The following is a 22,520-nucleotide window of genomic DNA, read 5'->3' on the forward strand; positions in this document are numbered from 1 at the left end:
GGAGGCGGGCAGCCCATGGGCTGAGCTGGCAGCTGCTGTTCCTTTGAAAAGTGCTTCCTCCTGGGTTTAGACAGGTGTGGGCGGGTGCAGACACCGTGTGGATGTGACGTGGTCGGGCGTGGGTGCTGTGTAGACAGATGTGGACACACTGTACGTGGATGGTATGGACAGAGGGCCTGTAGCACTTGGTCCCCTCAACTCCAGACGCCTGCACACACTTGGATGGCCTTGGAGGGAGATGCGCCAGGTAATCACAGGAGGGGCCCCAGATGCTTGCATGCGGGCACAAGTTAGGGGCCTCAGTGCTAGGTCCAGTCCACGTGTCCCTTATCCAGTCTGACTTGGGGGCCATGTCTCCTGCCAGACACCCCCTTGTCCCAACTGCTGTGGGTGATTTCCCAGTTTGTCACACCAGAGACTTCTCAGTGACTTCCCGGTTTGTCATGTCGGAGCAGCCACCTTCTAAGAGAGCCCACATGTCCTTCCATTTCGATGCACAGTTTCGGGGTTCTCCTTTGCTGTCACCTCTCCACCCCTGGGGGCAGCCCTCCTTCTGTCCCTGGATACCATCTTTGGTGAGAAATGAAAGAAACCTGGTTCCAGCCTGAACTGCATGTCCCAGGGCCCGTGGCCTCCCTGTGGTCTCCCCATGTGGCCGTGTTCTTGTGTGTGATGTGCTGGCCCACAGCATGGACAGTGGTCACCAAGGGGTAATCAGATCTGAGGCTCCTGCTGCGGCACTCCCCCAGCCACCCCACTGCAGCCCATCTCCCACCTCCCATATTGGCTGTTTTTGGCCTTAAATTAATTTCTGGCTCCCCAGTCATTTTTCTTAAAGCTCAGTTTCTGTCTCGTTCAGTCTTTTGCCTATAACAAGCTCTGCCCAGTTTCCTGTGGGCTCCCTGCTATTCTTTTTTTTTTTTTTTTTTCCTAATAATTATTTAATCCAAGTGAGACTTGTTGGGGTGGGGGGGAAACAAATTCTTCTCACCAAATCTTCCTTCTAACTTGAGAAGTAACTATCAGACCACACAAGAGTACTGCTTAAGGAAAACATTTAACAAGTATTTGCTCATTTGTTTTGTAGCAAATGTTCACAACTAAGGAAGCTATTTGGACTCTCTAGGTTTCCCAACTCTTCAGAGAACTGGCAATAAGAGGAATTTTGAGGGAAAATTAATTGTTAATACCATGATTATTCCTTCTCTCTGATGAAGAAAACAGTTAAATGCTCATCACTTTGCCCTGCCCACCCAACTGCCCAGTTCTAATTCATCTGGAAACTACCCAAGAAGCAATCATCACTCGGAGGCCAGCATGGAGCTGACCTACATAACTTCTCAACTTTCAAGTCTACCAATCTCTAGGAAGTCTCTCCTAATTATGTGCTAACAAAGTTTTATTTCCTCTTACTTCAAATTCTAATGAAAAAAGATTAAGAAAAAAAAGATATTTATGAATGAGAAAACAATCTGCTTATCTCTGCATGGAACTCAAAGGGTAGGCCATTTAGTACAAATGTAAAGGCCTCAAATCTAATGCCTAAGATTTGAAATTGCAACGTTCTTCTATTAGCTTTGATAATGAGGGAAAGCTGAATCATCTCTCCTAGTAAGGCTGACTCCTAGTAAGGCTCCAGTTTCCTGAGTTTGTAAACCTTCAGGCTGTAAAGGAATGAACACCTGAAAAGTCTGGGTTATGGAGACTTCTGCTTTGGGCACTACATCAAACTGTGTTTGGATCCATAATCATGTGGCCCAATTCTTTATAATAAATCTCTATACACATGTACACACACAACCTTATGGTTCAGCTTCTCTGGAGAACCCTAAAACCCTCCTTACCTAAATTAACCTGGAAGTCTAAGACATTTCCGATTCTTTGAAGAAACATTACAGATTCATTAAGCAGGAGGGGTCTTGGAAACAGCAAAAAGATTTATCTCCTTTATCTAAAAGAATAAAAAAAAAAAAGTGAAGGAAATTTCAAATAACTTAGATTGATGCTATCTGCTATTCTTATATTGAAAAGTTAAATCCCTATCTAGCACTTTGTTTGCATACCTTTGTAAAGCCACTCAAGAGTCTTTCTAGTTGTCTAGTTTATAGTTTAGATTAGTTCAGTCGCTCAGTCATGTCTGACTCTTTGCGACCCCATGCACTGCAGCATGCCAGGCTTCCCTGTCCATCACCAACTCCCGGAGCTTGCCCAAACTCATATCCATTGAGTTGGTGGTGCCATCCAACCATCTCATCTTCTGTCGTCCCCTTCTCCTCCTGCCTTCAATCTTTCCCAGCATCAGGTCTTTTCCAATGAGTCAGTTCTTTGCATCAAGTGGCCAAAGTATTGGAGCTTCAGCTTCAGCATCAGCCCTTCCAATGAATATTCAGGACTGATTTCCTTGAGGATTGACTGGTTAGATCTCCTTGCAGTCCAAGGGACTCTCAAAAGTCTTCTCCAACACCACAGTTCAAAAGCATCAATTCTTTGGTGCTCAGCTTTCTTTATAGTCCAATTCTCACATCCATACATGACTACTGAAAAAACCATAGCTCTGACAAGATAAATCTTTGTTGGCAAAGTCATGTCTCTTCTTTTTAATATGCTATCTAGATTGGTCATAGCTTTTCTTCCAAGGAACAAGCATCTTTTAATTTCATGGCTGCACCATTATACAAAGTGAAGTAAGCCAGAAAGAAAAACACCAATATAGTATACTAATGCATATATATATGGAATTTAGAAAGATGGTAACGATAACCCTATATGTGAGACAGAAAAAGAGACACAGATGCATAGAACAGTCTTTTGGACTCTGTGGGAGAAGGTGAGGGTGGAATGATCTGAGAGAATAGCATTGAGGCATGTATATTATCATATGTGAAACAGAACACCAGTCCAGGTTCGATGCATGAGACAAGTGCTCAGGGCTGGTGCAATGGGATGACCCAGAGGGATGGGATGGGGAGGGAGGTGGGAGGGGGGTTCAGGATGGGGAACACATGTAAACCCATGGCTGATTCATATCAATGTATGGCAAAAACCACTACAATATTGTAAAGTAATTAGCCTCCAACTAAAATAATAATAATAATAATTTCATGGCTGCAGTCACCATCTGCAGTGATTTTGGAGCCTAAGAAAATAAAGTCTCTCACTGTTTCCATTGTTTCCCCATCTGTTTGTCATGAAGTGATGGGACTGGATGTCATGATCTTAGTTTTCTGAGTGTTGAGTTTTAAGCCAGCTTTTTCACTCTCCTCTTTCACTTTCATCAAAAGGCTCTTTAGTACTTCTTCGCTTTCTGCCATAAGGGTGGTGTCATCTGTGTATCTGAGGCTACTGATATTTCTCCCAGCAATCTTGATTCCAGCTTGTGCTTCATCCAGCCTGGCATTTTGCATGATGTACTCTGCATATAAGTTAAATAAGCAGGGTGACAATATACAGCCTTGAAGTACTCCTTTCCCTATTTGGAACCAGTCTGTTGTGCCATGTCTGGTTCTAACTGTTGCTTCTTGACCTGCATACAGATTTCTCAGGAGGCAGGTAAGGTGGTCCAGTATTCCCATCTCTTGAAGAATTTTCCACAGTTTGTTGTGATCCACACTGTCAAAGGCTTTGGCATAGTCAATAAAACAGAAGTACATGTTTTTCTGGAACTCTCTCGCTTTTTCTGTGATCCAAAAGATGTTGGCAACTTGATCTCTGGTTCCTCTGCCTTTTCTAAATCCAGCTTGAACATCTGGAAGCTCACGGTTCACACACTGTTGAAGTCTGCCTTGGAGAATTTTGAGCATTACTTTGCTAACATGTGAGGTGAGTGCAATTGTGCGATAGTTTGAACATTCTTTGATTGTGCGGTAGTTTGAACATTCTCTGGCATTGCCTTTCTTTGGGATTGGAATGAAAACTGACCTTTCTCCAGTCCTGTGGCCACTGCTGAGTTTTCCAAACCTGCTGGCATATTGAGTGCAGCACCTTAACAGCATCATCATTTAACTGGCATCATTCTAGTTCTCTAGTTGTAAGTAAAAATACACCTGCCTGTCCTGGCATCTCCAGATACGAACAAAACTTCCAGGCTAACATCATTTTTCTGAGACAGTTGATACAGTCAATATTGTTTTACTTGAAAACCACAACATACTCCAACTTCAGCTGAGCCCATCTCAACCTAAGCAATGGCTGTTCACAATACACCTCTTATGTCCCCTCAGACTCATCACTTCTCCCCATTCAAAGCCAATGTATATCTCTGGGTTACAATTCAATAACCACAGTAAATAGTTCACATTCTCCAAAGAAACTCTCTCTACAGAGGTATAACATAAGAGGCATATGAGAAAACATCTCATTCTCTCTGGGCCCAACCTGAATCATACCTTATGGTTACAACTTTTAGAGGCAGGCTATTAATTCAGCATTAAATTCTCCCACTTTCTCTCTTCCCTCCCCTACTCCTCTATCCTCTGCTGCTGCTGCTGCTGCTAAGTCACTTCAGTCGTGTCCGACTCTGTGCGATCCCATAGACGGCAGCCCACTAGGCTCCCCCGGCCCTGGGACTCTCCAGGCAAGAACACTGAAGTGGGTTGCCGTTTCCTTCTCCAATGCATGAAAAGTGAAAGTGAAGTTGCTCAGTCGTGTCCAACTCTTCACCACCCCATGGACTGCAGCCTACCAGGCTCCTCCGTCCATGGGATTTTCCAGGCAAGAGTACTGGAGTGGGGTGCCACTGCCTTCTCCCTCCCTGCTATTCTTGTCATCTCCCACGACCCCCTCGGTACAGTTGGCAGTGGCCATGAAGGAGCTGCTCCTTTCTTTCTGTGACCCTGTGGCTTCATCCCTCTGATGGGACAGGGGTTTCTGTGTGTCCAGGACACTCAGGGCAAGATCACAGGTCTCTGAGGGTCAGGATGGTGCCAGAGGCCCGACCGCTGTGGGGTCAGAGCTCGGGTCTCGGTGTCCAGCAGCCCCCACTTCCCAATCTGGTCTTGGGTCTCCTCTGGGCCTCTGTCTCCTCACAAGGCAGATGTGGACACAGGGAATGGAGTCACATGGATTTTGTGAAGCTTGCCTTTTTTTTTTTTCTTTGCAATAGAATCTTTTTCATTCAGAAAAGCAAAATGTTTTCCAACCACATACAGGAGGGGTATGGGTTGGGGGCAGAGGTGTCTGTCCATCCAGCGCGGGCCCCCAGCCCATGTGGTTTTGGCAGCAATAAGGGGTGTGGGATAATGGCCCCCAGAATAAAAATGGTGTGTGTAGGGGGAAGGAGAGGGGTGCAAAAGCAGTGGGGAGTGGTGAGGGGAGGGCCAGATGAGGTTAGTACTGGAAACACTGCAGGTGAGAGGCCATTTCACAACATTTCTTGTTGATCATACCGCTGTGGACACTTTCTTTGCCCATCAGCAGGACTAGTGTCTCGACAGTCATGGTGACAGTGGTAAAATATATGGAATGCTTCATGAATTTGCATGTCATTCTTGCGCAGGGGCCATGCTAATCTTCTCTGTATCGGTGAAGCTTGTCTTCAGTGGGTGCTCAAAAGCAGCACTAGTGTGTTAGAGCTGTTGATGTATTTCTGAGCAGTGGGTGACAATTCTGGGGGAAGTGGCTTCTGTGCTGCTCCCACGGTGCTGCTGTTTCCATGGGAATTAGAAATGGTCCTGGGCTGCAAGTTAGGAGTCAGAAAACGTGGAGGCAGCAAGACCCCAGGTCTACTCCCGACTCGTGGCTTCTCCTCTTGCAGAGCCAGGGGTCCACTCTGGCCTCAGTCTCTGATGTGTCTTCAGCCTGAGTGTTAGCAGCACACGTATGCACACACACAGACACACACCACACACACACATACATACATACACACACCACACACACATACATACACACACACCACACACGCATACATACATTCACACACCACACATAGGCACAACATGCACAGACACGCATACATACATGCATACCACACACATGTATACACCACACAAGACACACAGACATGCATGCAGTCACACACAGACACATACATACACACACCACACAGAGACACACATACATACACACATGCCACACACCACGTGCACACACACAGACACATGCACACAGCCATATACACACCACACACACACATACATACATATACACATACCACACACAGACACATGCACACACGCAGACACATACATATATACACACATACCACACAGAGACACACATGAACACATGCGCCACACACATACATACATACACGGACACACACACCACATACATACACACACCACACACATGTACATTCAGAGACACAGACATGCACATACATACACAACACACAGAAACACATGCACACAGACACACACACACAGACACACACAGATAGAAACACAAACACCACATAGACACACACGCACACCACACATAGACCCAACACACACACACACACACACACACACACACAGGAATGGGAATCCTTGTACAGAGGGCTCTACTGCTGGCAATGCAGGGAAGCTATGACTCGCCCTTGTGTTGTGTTTTGCAGTGTTTAGGGAAGAGGACTGTCAGGAAGACTGATCAGCTGATGTGCACGAGTAACTGGTTTGTGTCAGTTGTCATGATAGAGGCAGGTCCTGCTGGCTTGTCACTGAGGGCATCCTTTGATGTCACCACTGATCAGGTCCCCGTGACCCTGAGGAGCTCTGAGCTTTGCCTGCTCTATGTACGTGGGGAAAGGGGGGGCTTCAGGGCCCAGCCGGGGAGCAGCAGAGGATCAGCAAGATGCTGTGGATCCACCAGGGGTCGAGGGAGGGAGCAAGGCAGGCTGACTTCGTCTAGGCTTTGCCCTCTGGCTCTCCATTGTTCATGGAGGAGGGCAGGTCTCTCTAGTGTTTTGACAGAGGTCCAGAGTGTTGCCTGGTCCTGGGCCCACCCCTTGACCCTTTGGTGTGGGAGGAGCGTGGCACCCTAACCAGCCTTGGCCCCTGGCCCTGTATGGACCCATCCAGCACCCTGTGCTATTCCTGCTGCCTGGTTGGGGGTGGTGGTGTCAGGTGGATGCTAGTGGGGGGTGCAGGATTGACACAGGCTGCAAACCACCCCCCCAGGAGCTAGTGTACTTGGATCCCCCTCCCAAGTGTTGGTGGACTTGGACATACACACACCCTCAGGAGCTGTTAGACTTGGATCCCCTGCCCCAGGACCTGGTGGACTTGGCACCAACCCCCACCCCCACCCCCTGGAGCTGGGAGGAATGAGATTTCACTTCTCAGGATGGTGGGGACACACCCGCAGCCTGTGTGTGAAACACCATGTGGCCTTCCAGAAGGAGTGGTTGTTCTGGGTCCTGGGGGCCTTTCTTGGGGACCAGGGAGAAATCAGAAATAACTCAGCTGATGAGGATGAGGGGGAGTGGTGGGTCCCTGCTCTCTGCCCCCAGGCCTGGGGGCCCTGGTGAGAGGGCAGTGCTGCCACAGCCAGGTTGAGCCAAGAAGCCCTGGCAGCTTCTCCCTGGAATGCAGCCTGCGAGACCCAGGTCTTCAGGCCATTTCTCTAAACTCAGGAGATGCTTTACTTAAACACCCTGGGAAACATGAATGTGGGGTGCACTCTGTTCCCATAGGGTGCTGTGCCCCTGCCTGAAGCCATCATGGGGGCAGCACTGGTCTAAGGAGCTGACTGCCATCTGGGGTTCTCTCAGAGGTTGGGGTGGGCTGGGTGGGGGTGGTGGGTGGCTTGTGATTCTGCTTCCAAACAACCCCTCATGCCTGCGGGGTCAGGTTTAAACTTCAGATTCCCTGGTGCCTGGACTCATAGATTCATCTAATAATAAGGCTCCTGCTGCCTTGGACCAGCTTGGCGCTGCCTCTATCTGGAGGAGTGGGGCGGGTCTGTTCTGGGACCAACAGGTCCTCCCCCTCTGCACCCCCCCACACCCTCCTTCCCACACAGAACATCAGGGACACCCCGTCCCCAGGAGTTGCGAGAATGAATTAGGAGATCTATGTGGAATTACAGTTCATGGAGCTGGAGCAGGTGTTTTGCTGATATGAGCCTGAGTTTCCCTCCCTCCCTCCCTCCCTCCCTCCTCCCTCCCTCCCTCCCTCATCCCTCCCTCCCTCATCCCTCCCTCCTCCCTCCTCCCTCCTTCCTCCTTCCCTCCTCCCTCCTTCCTCCTTCCCTCCTCCCTCCTCCCCTCCCTCCCTCCTCCCTCCCTCCCTCCTCCCTCCCTCCCTCCTCCCTCCCTCCTTCTCCCTCCCTCCCTCCTCCCTCCCTCCTTCCCTCCCTCCCTCCTTCCCTCCCTCCCTCCTTTCCCTCCTCCTTCCTCCCTCCTTTCCCTTCTCCTTTCCCACAGCTGAGCGGTATGGCCCCAGATTCCAGGCCAGGCAGATACCGAGAGAACCATGACATAGAGGACGTGCTTCTAGTCTCACCTGGTTAATGAGCAGAAGTGCAGAAACAGATAAAGTTGCAGGTTGTAGTGAACGTAAGTCACACCAAGATGGAAACACTGGATGGGGAAGGGCTGATGCTGGGGGCCCAGGAAAGAGGGGTAACACCTGAGGTGAGGACTCGCTGACCTCACCATGGAAAGGGACCGGCACGGTTCTTGGGGGGTGGGGACCGTGGCCCCTCAGAGGAACTGGGAGAACCTGCTGGTAGAACCCCTGGGGAGGCCAGGATTGGGCGGGACACACAGGAGTCTCTGGTCACCCCTTAGTCCTATGTTTTGTGAGCCTGTGAGGCATTGGTTCAACAGCCCTGAATCCCGGTTGTGACCTACTTGCTGTTCCAGTTAAGCTGAAAATCATTTGTCCACATCCAGCTAAATCAAATGACTTGCAAGGAGCAGAGAAACCTTGAAATGCATTTTCAAAGCAATGAAAGTGAGACGAGGATTTTTTCTGAGGGAAAATGCAACACTCGAGGGCTTCCCTGGTGGCCCAATGGTTGAGAGTCCGCCTACTAACGCAGGGGACGTGGGGTCGCCCCCTGGTCCAGGAAGATCCCACATGCTGCAGAGCAGCTTAGCCCATGCGCCGCAGCTGCTGAGGCCCACACACTTTAGAGCCTGTGCTCCACAACAAGAGAGGCCATTGCAATGAGAAGCCCACAACTAGAGAGCAGCTCCCGCTCCCACAACTAGAGAAAGCCTGAGTGCAGCAACCAAGATCCAGCACAGTCAAAAATAAGTAAGTCTGAAAAAAGGAAAAAAAAGAGAACACTCGGATTCTGCACCCGGGTGGCAGCGAGCTGTGTGTACCTGCTCTGAACCACCTGGTTAAAACCCTTCTTGTGTTACTTCTTGTCCCTGAAAAGCACGCAGGTACTCCAAGGTCTTCCCCTCCAGGGTCTTCCCCCACCACCCCACCTTCCCGTAATCATGGCCCTGGGGCAAAGGAGGAATTGGTCGCAGCCCCCTGGGCTGACCCTTCACTCCAGGCTTTTCCTCGGTTTTATTTTATTTTGCAGTGATAGAGCCTCTCTTGCTAAAATTGTTTCAAAATCTGCCACCTGGAAAAACAGACCCATTGTGGGACCATCCATCTGTGGCACCGAGGCTGCAGCTTTTGTGCTGGCATCTCACTTTGTCACCCTGATCACCCGTCCCCACTCCCGAGGCCCCAAGCCACCATTTCCCACCAGCCCCTACCTGCCCCCCCGAGGTATGGGGTTTGCTCCCAAGGCTCTGCCTGTGGATCTGCAAGCTGCACCCTCTCTGTGGTCATGAGGGTCAGTGCCTGTAGTCAAGGATGTCTCTGTGTCACGTTTTGGTAATTCTCACAGTATTTCAAGCTTCATTATTACTGAGTTAGTTGTGGTGATCTGTGTCATTATTTCGGGGCCACGAACCACAACCGCATAAGATGGTGAACTTCACCTGTCAACGTGCTGTGTTCTGCCTGCCCCACTGACTGGCCGTCCCCCCATCTTCCTATCTCTCCTCAGGCCTTCCTGTTCCCTGACACAACAATATTGAAATCAGGCCAATTAATAACCCTGCAGTGGGGGAACTTCCCTTGTGGTCCAGTGGTTAAGATGCCACACTTCCACTGTTGTGGGCCCGGGCTCTATCCTTGGTCAGGGAACCGAGATCCTGCAAGTTGCATGGCACGGCCCCAAAAAACCTCAACCAGGATAAAATGAACCCTGCAGTGGCCTCTTAAGTGTTCAAGTAAAAGGAAGAGTCGCACATCTCTCACTTTAAATCAGAAGCTAGAAATGGTTAAGCTTAGTGAGGAAGGCAGGTCAAAAGCCAAGACAGACTGAAAGCTGGGTCCTTTGTACCAAACAATTAGCCAAGTCATGAATACCAAGAAAAGCCAGGAAGGAAATTAAAAATGCTACTTCCATGAACGCACAAATGATAAGAGAGCAAAACAGCCTTATTGCTGATACAGAGAAGGTTTTAGTGGCCTCGATAGGAGATCAAACCAGGTACAGTATTCCCTTAAGGCAAAGCCTCATGCAGAGCAAGGCCCTGACTCTTCAGTTCTGTGAAGGCTGAGAGAGGGAAGGAAGCTGCAGAAGAAAAGTCTGAAGCCACAGGAGTTGGTTCATGAAGTTTAAGGAAAATGCAAAGTGAAGCAGAAGTGCTGATGGAGAAGCTGTAGCAAGTTTTCCAGAAGATCCAGCTCAGAGCATGAAGGGGCCACACAAGTGCGTGTGTGCTCAGTCACTCAGTCATGTCCGACTCTTTGCAACCCCATGGACTAGCCCACCAGGCTCCTCTGTCCCTGGGATTTCTCAGGCAAGAATACTGGAGTGGGTTGCCATTTCTTCCTCCAGGGGATCTTCCTGACCCAGGGATTGAACTCATGTCTCTTGAATTGGCAGGCAGATTCTTTATCATTGAGCCACCTGGGAGTCCCGCACACAAGTGAAGTGGCCCTTAAGAATTCAGCTAAGTGCACTGTATGTGTGCTTTGGAAATGGAATAACAAAGCCTGAATGACAGCACATCTGTTTACCACATGGTTTACTGCAAGATTTTAGGCCCATTGTTGAGACCTTCTTCTCAGAAAAAGATTCCTTTTAAAATATCAGTGCTCATTGACCACACACCTGGTTATGCAAAGCTCTGACGGAGATGGACGAGATTCATGTTGTTTTCATGCTGCAAACACAGCATCCATTCCACATCCATGAACCAGGAAGGAATTTCAACTTTCAAGTCATATTATTTAAGAAATACATTGTATAAAGCTGTAGCTGCCATAGATGGTGATTCCTCTGTTGTTTCTGGGCAAAGTCGATTGAAAACCTCCTGGAAGGGATTCACCATTGTAGATGCCATTAAGAACATTCATGATTCGTGGGAGTATCAACAAAATATCAACATTCACAAGAGTTTGGAGGGCTTCCCAAGTGGCTCAGTGGTAAAGAATCCGCCTGCCAATACAGGAGACACAGGAGACTCTGGTTCGATCCCTGGCTTGGGAAGATCCCCTAGAGGAGGAAGTGGCAACCCATTCCAGTATACTTGCCTGGGAAATCCCATGGACAGAGGAGCCTGGGGGCGACAGTCCATGGGGTCACAAGAGAGTCAGACATGACTTAGTGACTAAACAACAACAGGAGTTTGGAGGAAGTTGATTCCAGTGCTCATGGATGACTTTGAGGAGTTCCAGACTTCAGTGGAGGAAGTAACTACAGATGTGGTGGGAACAGCAAGAGAGGTGGAATTAGAAGTGGAGCCTGCCCTTCAATGAGAAGCCCCCACTCCGCACCAGAGCAGCTGCCGCTCACCACAACTAGAGAGAGCCTGAGCACAGCAATGATGACCCAGCACAGCCAAAAACAGTAATTAATTAATGCAGCCACAAAATTAAAATACATTTGCTCCTTGGAAGAAAAGCTATGACAAACCTATACAGCATATTAAAAAGCACAGACATCACTTTGCCAACAAAGGTCCATATAATTAAAGCTATGGTGTTTCCAGTAGTCATGTACAGATGTGAGAGTTGGACTGTAAAGAAGGCTGAGTTTCAACTGTGCTGAAGAAGACTCTTGAGAGTCTCTTGGACTGCAGAGAGATCAAACCTGTCAATCCTAAAGGAAGTCAACCCTGAATATTCACTGAAGCTTCAGTTTCAATACTTTGGCCACTTGATGCAAAGAGCTGACTCATTGGAAAAGACCCTGATGCTGGGAAAGATTGAGGCCAGGAGGAGAAAGGGGTGACAGAAGATGAGATGACTAGATGGCATCACTGAATCAATGGACATGAGTTTGAACAAACTCCCAAGAGATAGTGAAGGACAGGGGAGCCTGCCATGCTGCAGTCCATGGGGTCGCAGTCAGACACGACTTAGTGACTTGTTCAGTTGCTCAGTCATGACAGTCAAAGGTTTTAGCGTAGTCAGTGAAGCAGATGTTTTTCTGAAATTCTCTTGCTCTTTCTATGATCCAACGGATGTTGGCAATTTGATCTCTGGTTCCCATGCCTTTTCTAAATCCAGCTTGTACATCTGGAAGTTCTTTCACGTACTGTTGAAGCCTAGCTTAGAGAATTTGGGGCATTACCTTGCTAGAATGTGAAATGAGTGCAATTGTGTGGTAGTTTAATCATTCTTTAGCATTGCCCTTCTTTGGGATTGGAATGAAAACTGACCTTTTCCAGTCCTATGGCCACTGCTGAATTTTCCAAATTTTCTGGCATATTGAGTGTAGCATTTTCACAGCATCTTCTTTTAGGGTTTGAAATAGCTCAGTTGGAATTCCATCGCCTCCATTAGCTTTGTTCATAGTGATGCTTCCTAAGGCCCACTTGACTTTGCATTCCAAGATGTCTGGCTCTAGGTGAGTGATTACACCATCGTGGTTATCCAAGTCATTAAGATCTTTTTTGTATAGTTCTTCTGTGTATTCTTGCCACCTCTTCTTAATATCTTCTGTTTCTGTTAGGTCTATACCATTTCTGTCCTTTATTGTGCCCATCTTTGCATGAAATGTTCCCTTGGTATTTCTAATTTTCTTGAAGAAATCTCTAGTGACTTAGTGACTGGACAACAACAAATTGATTAAAAAAAAAAGAAGTTGGGCTGAAGATGTGGCTGAAATGCTGCATCTCAGTATAAAACTCTAACAGATGAGGAGTTGTTTCTTGTGGATGACAAGGAAGGTGGTTTCTTGAGATGGAATCTGCTCCTGGTGAAGATGCTGTGAAGATTGTTGACATGACAGCAGAGGATTTAGAATAAGAGGTAAACTTAGCTGAAAAAGCAGCTTCAAGATTTGAGTTGCCTAACTCCAATTTTGAAGGAAGGTCTCCCACGTGTAAGATACTGTCAACCAGCATTACTGCTGTAGAGCAGTTGTTTGTGAACGAAGAATCCATCGATTTGGCAAACTTCATTGTTCTCATATTTTAAGAAATTGCCGCAACCAGCCCAGCCTTCAGCAACCAGCACCCTGATCAATCAGCAGCCATCAGCATGGAGACTAGACCCTCCTCCAGTGGGGGGGGGGGGGGAGATTTGCTGAAGGCTAAGATGATGCTTACCATTTTTTAGCAATAAAATATTTTTTATCTGAGATATGTACATTCTTTTTAGACATAATGCTGTTGCACTCTTAATAGGCTACAGTATAGTATAAACATAATTTTGTACTGAGAAACCAAAAAATTTGTGTGAATCACTTTATTGTGATACTTGCTTTATGTTTGCTTGAGCCAAACCCACAGCATCCCTGAGGTGTGCCTGTGCTGATACATGATCTTTACACCACATTTTCCTGGCATGCTGTCCCCATGTGATAGCCCGCCTTCTGGAAGCCCTGGGTTCCTGGCTTCCTTAGGTCTGGCTTTCTAAAATGAATAGGACAGGGAGGAAATACTTTATTTTGTAAAAAGACATTAAAAGGTTCTCCATTGTGTGTAGGGGAATCCCAAGGGGGCTCCTCTGGTGCCGGCCTCACCCCTCCTCTTTCCCCCACCCTCGAGTCCTCTCTTTCTCTCTCTATATATATGTAAATTGCACATCAAAATTTAGTTGTGACAGCCTGGAGCTTCCCCCCTGCCCCTGATAAATTCTTAAAGCCTTTCAGAAGGCTTAATCTCAAGGTGAAGCCGGCCTCTTGTGTGTGTTTAATCACCAAAGCTGTTTTCAATCTCAGACATGATTTACAAAACCTGGAAACTTGCAGCAGCTGAGTCCTCCAACCAGAGGGAGGCTGGTGGGGGTCCTCCCTCCCCCTTCCCAGGTGGCCCTGGATTTCCCAGGCGCTTGTCTCCCCCTCCCCCCTCTCTTCTTTGACCTGGTCATGAGACCCCAGGGACGACGACCTCCGTGGGGGTCTGAGGCTGATTTCCTTGTTCTTTCTTCAGCTTGTGTGTTTCATTTATTCATTCATTCATTCCAGCTCAGCTGTCAAGACCACCGCCAGGCACCTTGGGCTGAGCTGACCTGAGTCAACTCTGGCTGCAGGAAGCAGGACAAGGCTCCCTGAGCCTCAGTTTCCCTTAGAAGGGGGTGCCTGCCGAGCAGGTGGGCGGGCCCAGCACTTGCCTCCGCTCTGATGAGCCCCTGCCCTGCTCTGTGCCATTTCTCCCCAGCGGTAGTCACAGCTCCCTGCCTGTCCCTCACCCCCTAGAATGAGGCGCCAGGACAAGAGCCAAGCACAGGGACACAGGCCTCGGCCAGGCCGATGGGACTTCCGCCATTAGTGTATGTTTTCCTGTCCACTGTGTGTCCCTCGTGTCTGTTGTTCTGTTACTTGGAGGTTAAGGATGAAACCGAGTTTGGAAATACTGGGCTGACCCGGATGCTGTCCTGCAGGCCTGCCTGTGAAACACATGTCAATGCCTGCCCCCTCAGAGGCCTGTGAGGGGATCCGGGTCAGTGTGTCCTTGGTCTAGATCAGCATGTGATACAGTCGAGTGGACACATCCCAGGTTATATGTAGCAGAGACACAGAGTATCAGTACATCACAGGCATATAATACATGCAGAGTAGATACATGATAGATACAGAGTAACTGTCATAGATACAGAACAGATACATCAGAGACTGTAGTACAGAATAGATATGTAGTAGATACATAGTAGATGCAGAATGGATACATCATAGACAGATAGTAGATACATAGTAGATAGAGTATATACATCATAGACATAGTAGATACATATTAGATATGTAATACATAGTAGATACAGAATAGATATATCACAGACATGTAGTACATACAGAGTAGATAGATACATAATAGATACAGAATAACTCCATCATAGATACAAAGCAGATACACCATAGATACATAGTAGATGGCAGAGTAGATATATAATAGATACATGGTAGACACAGCAGATACATCATTGGCACATAGTAGATGCAGTGTAGATATATAATAGACACAGAACAGATATATCATAGGCATGTAGTAGACATGGTGTAGATATATAATAGATACATGGTAGACACAGAGCAGATGCATCATAGGCACATACAACAGAAATGCAACTATAGCAAACATATCATTGGTGCGTACGCTATAGGTTTAATGTGTGCTAGCAGTGGATCACGAATGTCCTGCATGGGGTTCACATCATTGTGGTATCCTTTTCACTGAGGAAGACTGTGATGGGGGTTTGGGAAAACATCCAGTTTTCTCTCCCTCTCCCCCTTTTCCTTTTTATCAGGCACAGCAGAGCTGTGCTTCCTGTCTGGTGGGTGGAGGCTCATCCTTCTGGGTTGGGCCCTAAGGTCAGAAGGATGATGGGCCAGGTTGGGGGTATCGAGGGTGGTCCCAGAGCCACTCCTCCCCCCACCCATCCCTTGCTCTGCCACAGGAGTCCTTTGAATTTACATTTTTTTCTCTCAGAGTCTGCTGTGGGCTTTTCAAGATACGCTTACAAGTTTTTGTTGGTTTGTTTCTAGATTCATAGGAACTCCTTGTATTTTGCTCTCTCCTTTACTACAGTTTTGCAGAGAAGAGTCTAAAACACAACCCCTCCTCGCCTTACTAAAGGGCCCCAAAGCAAAAGTGTTCAGCCAACTGTGGGGTGAACGGCCCCAAACGGCCCACCATCACTTTTTCTGTTACTGTTTTTCTCATAATGAGGCCTCTCCTTCTGAGGAAGGGGCAGAGCTTCTCTTGACCAGGGATGTATTCACTACTGAGAAGGTGTGGAGAAAAAGCAGGTGTGCCTGCGGGGCCTGGGAGATGCTCTCACTCCCAGAGGGGGAGTGCACCACCCTTCCCGAACACATGTGAGGTGGTTGTGGACATGTGGCCCCACCTGTCTCTCAAATCAATTCACATCGACATGACACATCTTTAACATGACAGTTGAATAAGCTGTTTTCTGTGGGAAGCCTTCCCCAGTGGGTGGGGCTGCAGTTTGCTCCTTAGTCCCTCTTGGGGTGGGGAGGGGGGCTTGACTGGCAGCTGCTGCTTATCCATTTAGCCCTCACTCCTGCTGCTCACCTGGAAGATACATGAGCTCAGCTCCTGCTCCTGGGAAACCCACGGGCCAGGAGGAGAGTAATTCCTGGGGCTTCTTGGGACATGGGGCTTGAGGGGCCAGTGTCTCCCAGGTTCCTGTTTGGGCAGCAGTGAGAGGTGGTGGAAGGGGTCACTGTCACCCCCTGTGACCCTCGCCTCTCAGCTTCTGTGTGCAGGGCCCCTGTAACCCGTGTCCCTACCCAGGTATGCCGCCTGTCCACATGGAGCCTGTGCTCTGGAGTGGGGAGGACATACAGGTGCCAGAAGGTCACAGGGGGCTGCTGCCACCCCAAGGAGAGGCCGTTTTAGCTGAGACAAGAGGTGAGGTGGGGGTGGTGTGAGGCAGGCCTGGGCCCTGATGTGGACAGAGTTTGGATGCTGAGGGACATGGTGTGGCTGGAGAAGGAGGAGAAGGAGGCCCAGTGTAACTGTGAGGTGGGAACTGCGTGGTTGGGGTGTGGACCAGGTAGGCACTCTGCTGCAGATTGGGTCGGGACCAGCAGGCCTGTGGGGCCCCCTGCTGCCCACAAGGCCAAAGACAAAGGGGCAGAGGGTCAGGAAAAGGGAGAAGGGGCAGGAGTCCAGTGCTGAGAGGAGATTGGCAGGACCTGGGAGGACCAGGAAAGGGAAAACTGGAGGGTGGGTCCCATGTGAACCATGTGGGTAAGTGTGGACTGGTGAGCATGGACAGATGAGTGTGAGTAGGTGTGTGTGGATAGGTGAGTGTGTCCAGGTGGGTGCAGGCAAGTTAACATGGGTGTAGACAGGTGTGCAAGCCCCGTCTCTCCAGTGAGGGGAGCAGCCATTGGGATTGGAAGTGTTGACTCTGCATGCACAGTACCTGTTTGAGGACAAATGTGTCCAAGGCACTTATTCAGCCAGGGACACCGGCCTCGGCAGGAGCTGCTGGGCTGACCCCTGGGCTGACCCCGGGTCACTCCTGTCTCCTGCGTAGCCACCATGTGCATTTGTGCATTGTGGCACTGTTTCGGCAAGGATGCTGAGGACTCGGCATTGGTGGGAAGGTGGTCTTGTAACCAGGCCTGCAGGTGACCAGGAGCCAGTTTGTTCCTGGCCGGGGAGATGGAGCCCACAGGCTGCCTGCACGAACAGCCTGAAAGGAGCTGGAGGGGAGGGGGAACGGCAGCCATGGGTGCACTCGGGGCTCACAGTTGATGGAATGGGGCTTTCCCCCTGTGGCCTGGGAGTGACCAAGTGCAGCATGAATGGTGTGTGCAGTTCTCCCTAAGTGGTCATCTGAGCAAATGGATTTGGGATGAGGTGGTCATATGAGGCTAAGAGCTGCAAGGAGGAGCTGGCTGGCTGATTTGAGACATTGAGTGGGGCTGGAGATCCTTTGGGGTGAACAGGGCTGTCCAGGAGGGCCTTGCCTGGCCCCCAGCATGGTTCCAGGACTGCAGCAGATGGAAGGGAGTGGAGGCCAGTCATCTCTCTGTCTCCCTTGGAGGTCTCCTCCTTGTTCCTAGTTGGACCAGTTGTGGTTGGGGCAGACGAGCCCCTGGGGCTGGGTGAGTGAGGGGCATACCCTGAGACTTCTGTCTTCATGTCTTCCCTCTGACTTGACCCTCCTGCTTCCCCCTTATGAGGACCTTATGATGACACTGACCCCCAGATAATCCAGGATCACCCCCTCCCAGGGTCCTTACCTTAATTGCAGCAGCAGCAGAGGCCCTGCCCCTGTGTGAGGAGGCTCAGGCTGGGGATAAGGAAGGGATGTTCCTGGGGGCAGATACTTAGCCAACCACAGGTGCTTTTGGTTTCTGGCCTCTGAGGAGGGATTACTGGGGTGAGACTCAGACAGAGGGCACCAATAGGAGCCCTGGGGTCGTGGGGGCAGCTGGGACCCCTGCAGCTCTCTCCAGGACCCCTGGCCTTGGGTGGCATCAGTTTGCTCATCTGTAAAGTGAAGTCACAGTAGCTGCCCCTTTCTCCCCTGATGATGAGCAGATGTCATCACGGGCATTCAAACACACTGGGCTGAGCTGCATCAGAATACCGACGGAGGGCCTGGGTGTGTGTGTGTGTGTGTGTGTGTGTGTGTGTGTGTGTGTGTGTGTGTGTGTGTGTGACAGCAGCTGTGACTCAGTGGCTGACACGGGGGTGCCAGGTCTGGGCTCTGCCACCCTGCAGCACTGTCTGCAGACCATCTTACAGACCTGCCTTGGGGCAGGGGGAGTACACAGCATGGCCTGGGGGGTGTGTGGGTCCCTGAGATTTGATTGTGTCAGTGCTGAGAACCACATGGGACAGCAATGGTCAGGCCAGGACCTGGGGCCCCAGGGGCGGGGGCGAGTCTAGGGTCGTCTGGAGGCAGAACCAGTAGATGTGGTTGCGGGCTGGGCACTCAGGGAGGGCAGGTTTCTGCCAGGGCAAGCTGTGACGGGGGAAGAGCTGGACAAGAGGGGGCTTTCATTAGGGCTCCTGTGAGTGACTGGAAACTGAAGACAGATCTCTAGTCTGGAAAGACTGGAAACCCAACGGCCAGGAGTGAGCTGGCTCAACCTGTGGTGGCTGGACCTGCTTCTTTCTCTGCATGCTGACTTCCTCAGAGCAGTCACCCTCCATCAGGTGTTTCATCCATCAGGGTCCGCTGGCTACTGGGTCACACTGATGCCTTGTGCCCTCGGTCACTTGTCCACCCTCAAACCACTGGTAGAACACCCCTCAGGTGGCCTGGACTGAGCTGGTGGGAGTGAAGCCTGCAGGGCCGGGGTGTCAGGAGAGGGACTCCCTCCTGCGTCCTCTGCTCTGGCCTTTTTCTCTTCCAGGAAGGACACTAATCCCTTTGTGAGAACCCCACCTGCCTGACCTCATCCAAACCCAGTCACCTCCTAATATTATCACTGGAGTGGGGTTGGGGCTTCAACACAGGAATTTAGGGGGACACAGACATTCAATCCATAACAGCGGGTAGGGTGGAAAAAGATTAGGAAGGTATTTTGGGACCACCTAGGGGGTCAAGAGAGGACCACACATCAGCCAAAAAGTGGCAGTGGAGAGGAGAGCCAGGGAGCCAGACAGGGGAGATGGGAGCTGATGTGAGGACCTTGGGGAAGGGAAGAGGGAGCAGGGGGATGCACCCTGGAGGCTGCAGGTGCACTAGGGGTCTGTGGACAAGCTAGGGTTTGGGGGCCTGGGAACGATGCAGAGGGGTGGAGGTTTAGAGAAGATGAGATGTGACCAGTGCAGAGTCCAAGGCAGGAAGGAGTGACGGCGAAGGACTTGGGTGGGGGGAGGCAGCCCAGCCCTCTGGGTCAGTTCCAGTTAGGAGCCTCACCCACACCCACACCCCTACCCCCTTCATCTCATTTTGGATCTGTTCCTACGGGCTGGTTCATGCAGCAGAACCATCCTCCTCACTGCTCAATCGCTGCTGCCCCTGTGGGTGGCCCCAGCCTGCATTCTAAGGACACTCGCTCTTGAGCACTGCTTCCCCTCTCCCCCCAACCCCCCTAGCTCAGCTTGGACCCAGCTTGGACCACAGCCCTGCCTGGGACAAAGCCCACCCTGGCCAGACCCTCTCTGAGCTCCTGCGTCATGAGGTGCAGATCCTGTCCCCAGACCTCATTCCTTATGATTCATCCTCAAACTCAGGATTTACAAAACTTGGCATGTGCATGTGTCCAGCCTCCTGCCCAACCATCTGTCCATCGAGGTTCCTAAATGTCCACCCAAGTGGAAGAGATTGGCACAGGGTGAAGAGCAGGCTGGCTTCCTTTCGGTGGGCCGGGAGCACCCCCCACACATGGCTCATTCCATCAGGTCTAACATGGCTGAAACTGAGTGCATCCTGCAGCCTGGGGTCCCCGTTTAGTTGGCAGTGTCGTTTTCTGTCTTTCTGGTCCATAAGATCATGGTGTTTCAGAGAGTCATGGCCTCTGAGGTTGGATGAGGGCTGGCATCCGGGCAGAGGGAGGGTTGGGCACAGCACAAATGCAGGTCTGGAAAGTGGGTGTCTCTGAGGGATATGGATCTGAGGTGTGGACAAAGACAGGGAAGGTCAAGGCCATTGATGTTGATAGAGAGATGGGGACCTGTGCCCAAATATTTAAGGTCAGGGTAGACATTGTTGAAAGTATATGGAGAGAGGGGAGGAACGTGGCTATATGAGCAGCCCACTGACCATCTGTGACCCAGAGTCAGGCTTGACCTTCTGTCTCTCTTGCCTCCCCAGAGGTCAGCTGTTGGGCTGGAAATTCTGACCCTCTAATCATGCCTTGGACTTTGATGACCAACCCCCAATGTGAAGCCAGTCTCATCAGCTTACAAAGAATGCTCAGAGACTCCTGGGGTCTCAGGAAGCATATGTCAGGAGCCCAGCTGTGATGACCGTCCACCCTCATCCCTGGGCTCTGGGGTCCGGCTCCCTGACCTTCCCAGCCCCGGGGTTGTCAGAGCTCTCTGCCATCAGAGTAGACGTGAGTGGTATCACATCGTGGCCATGGTCTGCCTTTCCTCTTTGCCTCCAAGGCTGAGCATCTTCTCACTTATAGGCTGTGTAGGACCCACTCCTGTCAGCTGCTCCTCCAAGTCTTTTACTCAGTTTCAAATTCAGGTTGTTTAAAAACAACTTAATGGGCCATGCGTCTACTTTACTGATTTGTAGGAGCTCTTTGTGTGTTGTGTGTGTTTGTGACACTGCTAGCATCTCACTCAGCAGCTTGCCTTTCCACTCTTGGTGAACAAAAATGGACACTTCCTTAACAGTCTGTGCCTTTTGTTAGAGAAACTGCCCCTGAACCCCAGGTCCTGAGTGTTTTCCCTCCTGACAGAATCATAACCCTCATTAGTCCTACCATACCAGGGAGTGACCTGTGTATGGTGTGAGGATTCCCCACTCCTGCTCCTCGTGGAGATAGCCAGCTGAACCAGGACCACTTACAGGAAAAAGCATCCTCCTCTCACCGTGATTCAGTGATGTCTTTGTCATCGACTGTTGGGGGCAATTATGGGGAGTGTTTCTGGACTTCTGTCCCTTTGGCCTTTTGTACAATATCACATGGTTTTAACTTGGCTTTATAATAATTCTTAATATCATGTATTTTTTGTTTTTTCTTCAAGGGTATCTCAATTGGTGGTGGTGGTTGTTTGAGATTTTTTTTTTTTTGATATTCAGTTCAGTTCAGTCGCTCAGTCATGTCCGACTCTTTGCGACCCCATGGACTGCAGCATGCCAGGCCTCCCTGTCCATCACCAACTCCCAGAGTTTACTCAGACTCATGTCCATTGAGTTGGTGATGCCATCCAACCATCTCATCCTCTGTCATCCCCTTTTCCTCCTGCCTTCACTCTTTCCCAGCATCAGGGTCTTTTCAAATGAGTCAGTTCTTCACATCAGGTGGCCAAAGTATTGGAGTTTCAGCTTCAGCATCAGTCCTTCCAATGAATATTCAGGATTGATTTCCTTTAGGATGGACTGGTTGGATCTCCTTGGAGTCCAAGGGATTCTCAAGAGTCTTCTCCAACATCAGTTTTTGATGTGGCCCATTTGTAAAGTCTTTATTGGATTTGTGACAACATTGCTTCTGGTTTTTTTATGGGTTTTTGTTTTTTGGCACGTGGGATATTGGTTCCTTGAGCAGGGATCAAACCTGCACCCCCTGCATTGGAGGGCACCGTCTTAACCTCTGGCCCACCATGGAAGTCTTTCTTGGTTGTTTTTTGCTTTTTCCATTTCTATACAAATTTTACAACTGTTTTTAAGTTTTCTAAAACCCCGTGAGATTTTTTTATTTGGATTACATTTGAGTTCATAGATCACCATGGGAGAATTGACATCTTTGCAGCCTTGAGGTTTCTGAGCCATGCACATACACTCAACTCTTCTTCAGATTTTTTCGGTGACATCTGTGTCTTCCGTGAGCAGTCCTGCACATTTTTTGCTGGAGCACTCTACTGCCATTTGGCTTTTCTACGCTGCTTTAAATGGTGTTCCTTTTATAATTTTGTTTCCTATTTGTTTGCTTATAGAAATATATGGAGAAATGCAGTTGACTGTTGATATTGAACCTTTGTCCAGGAACCATGTTAAATTCATGTATTCATCCTAGGACTT

General features: G+C 49.6%; 1 protein-coding gene and 1 non-coding gene across 5 annotated transcripts in view; one reads left to right on the forward strand and one right to left on the reverse strand.

Annotated features, from left to right (window-relative positions):
* PRKCZ (protein kinase C zeta) overlaps positions 1–22,520 on the forward strand; it is a 103,141-nt gene that overhangs the window by 36,833 nt on the left and 43,788 nt on the right. The window lies entirely within an intron of this gene.
* On the reverse strand, positions 5,450–5,555 carry LOC145508060 (U6 spliceosomal RNA). The gene has a single exon (XR_014055329.1). It is a non-coding gene; the product is annotated as a U6 spliceosomal RNA (small nuclear RNA).

Source organism: Giraffa tippelskirchi, chromosome 5 (genome assembly GCF_054371585.1).
Source record: "Giraffa tippelskirchi isolate mGirTip1 chromosome 5, T2T-mGirTip1v1.2.pri, whole genome shotgun sequence".
Taxonomy (NCBI): Eukaryota; Metazoa; Chordata; class Mammalia; order Artiodactyla; family Giraffidae; genus Giraffa; species Giraffa tippelskirchi.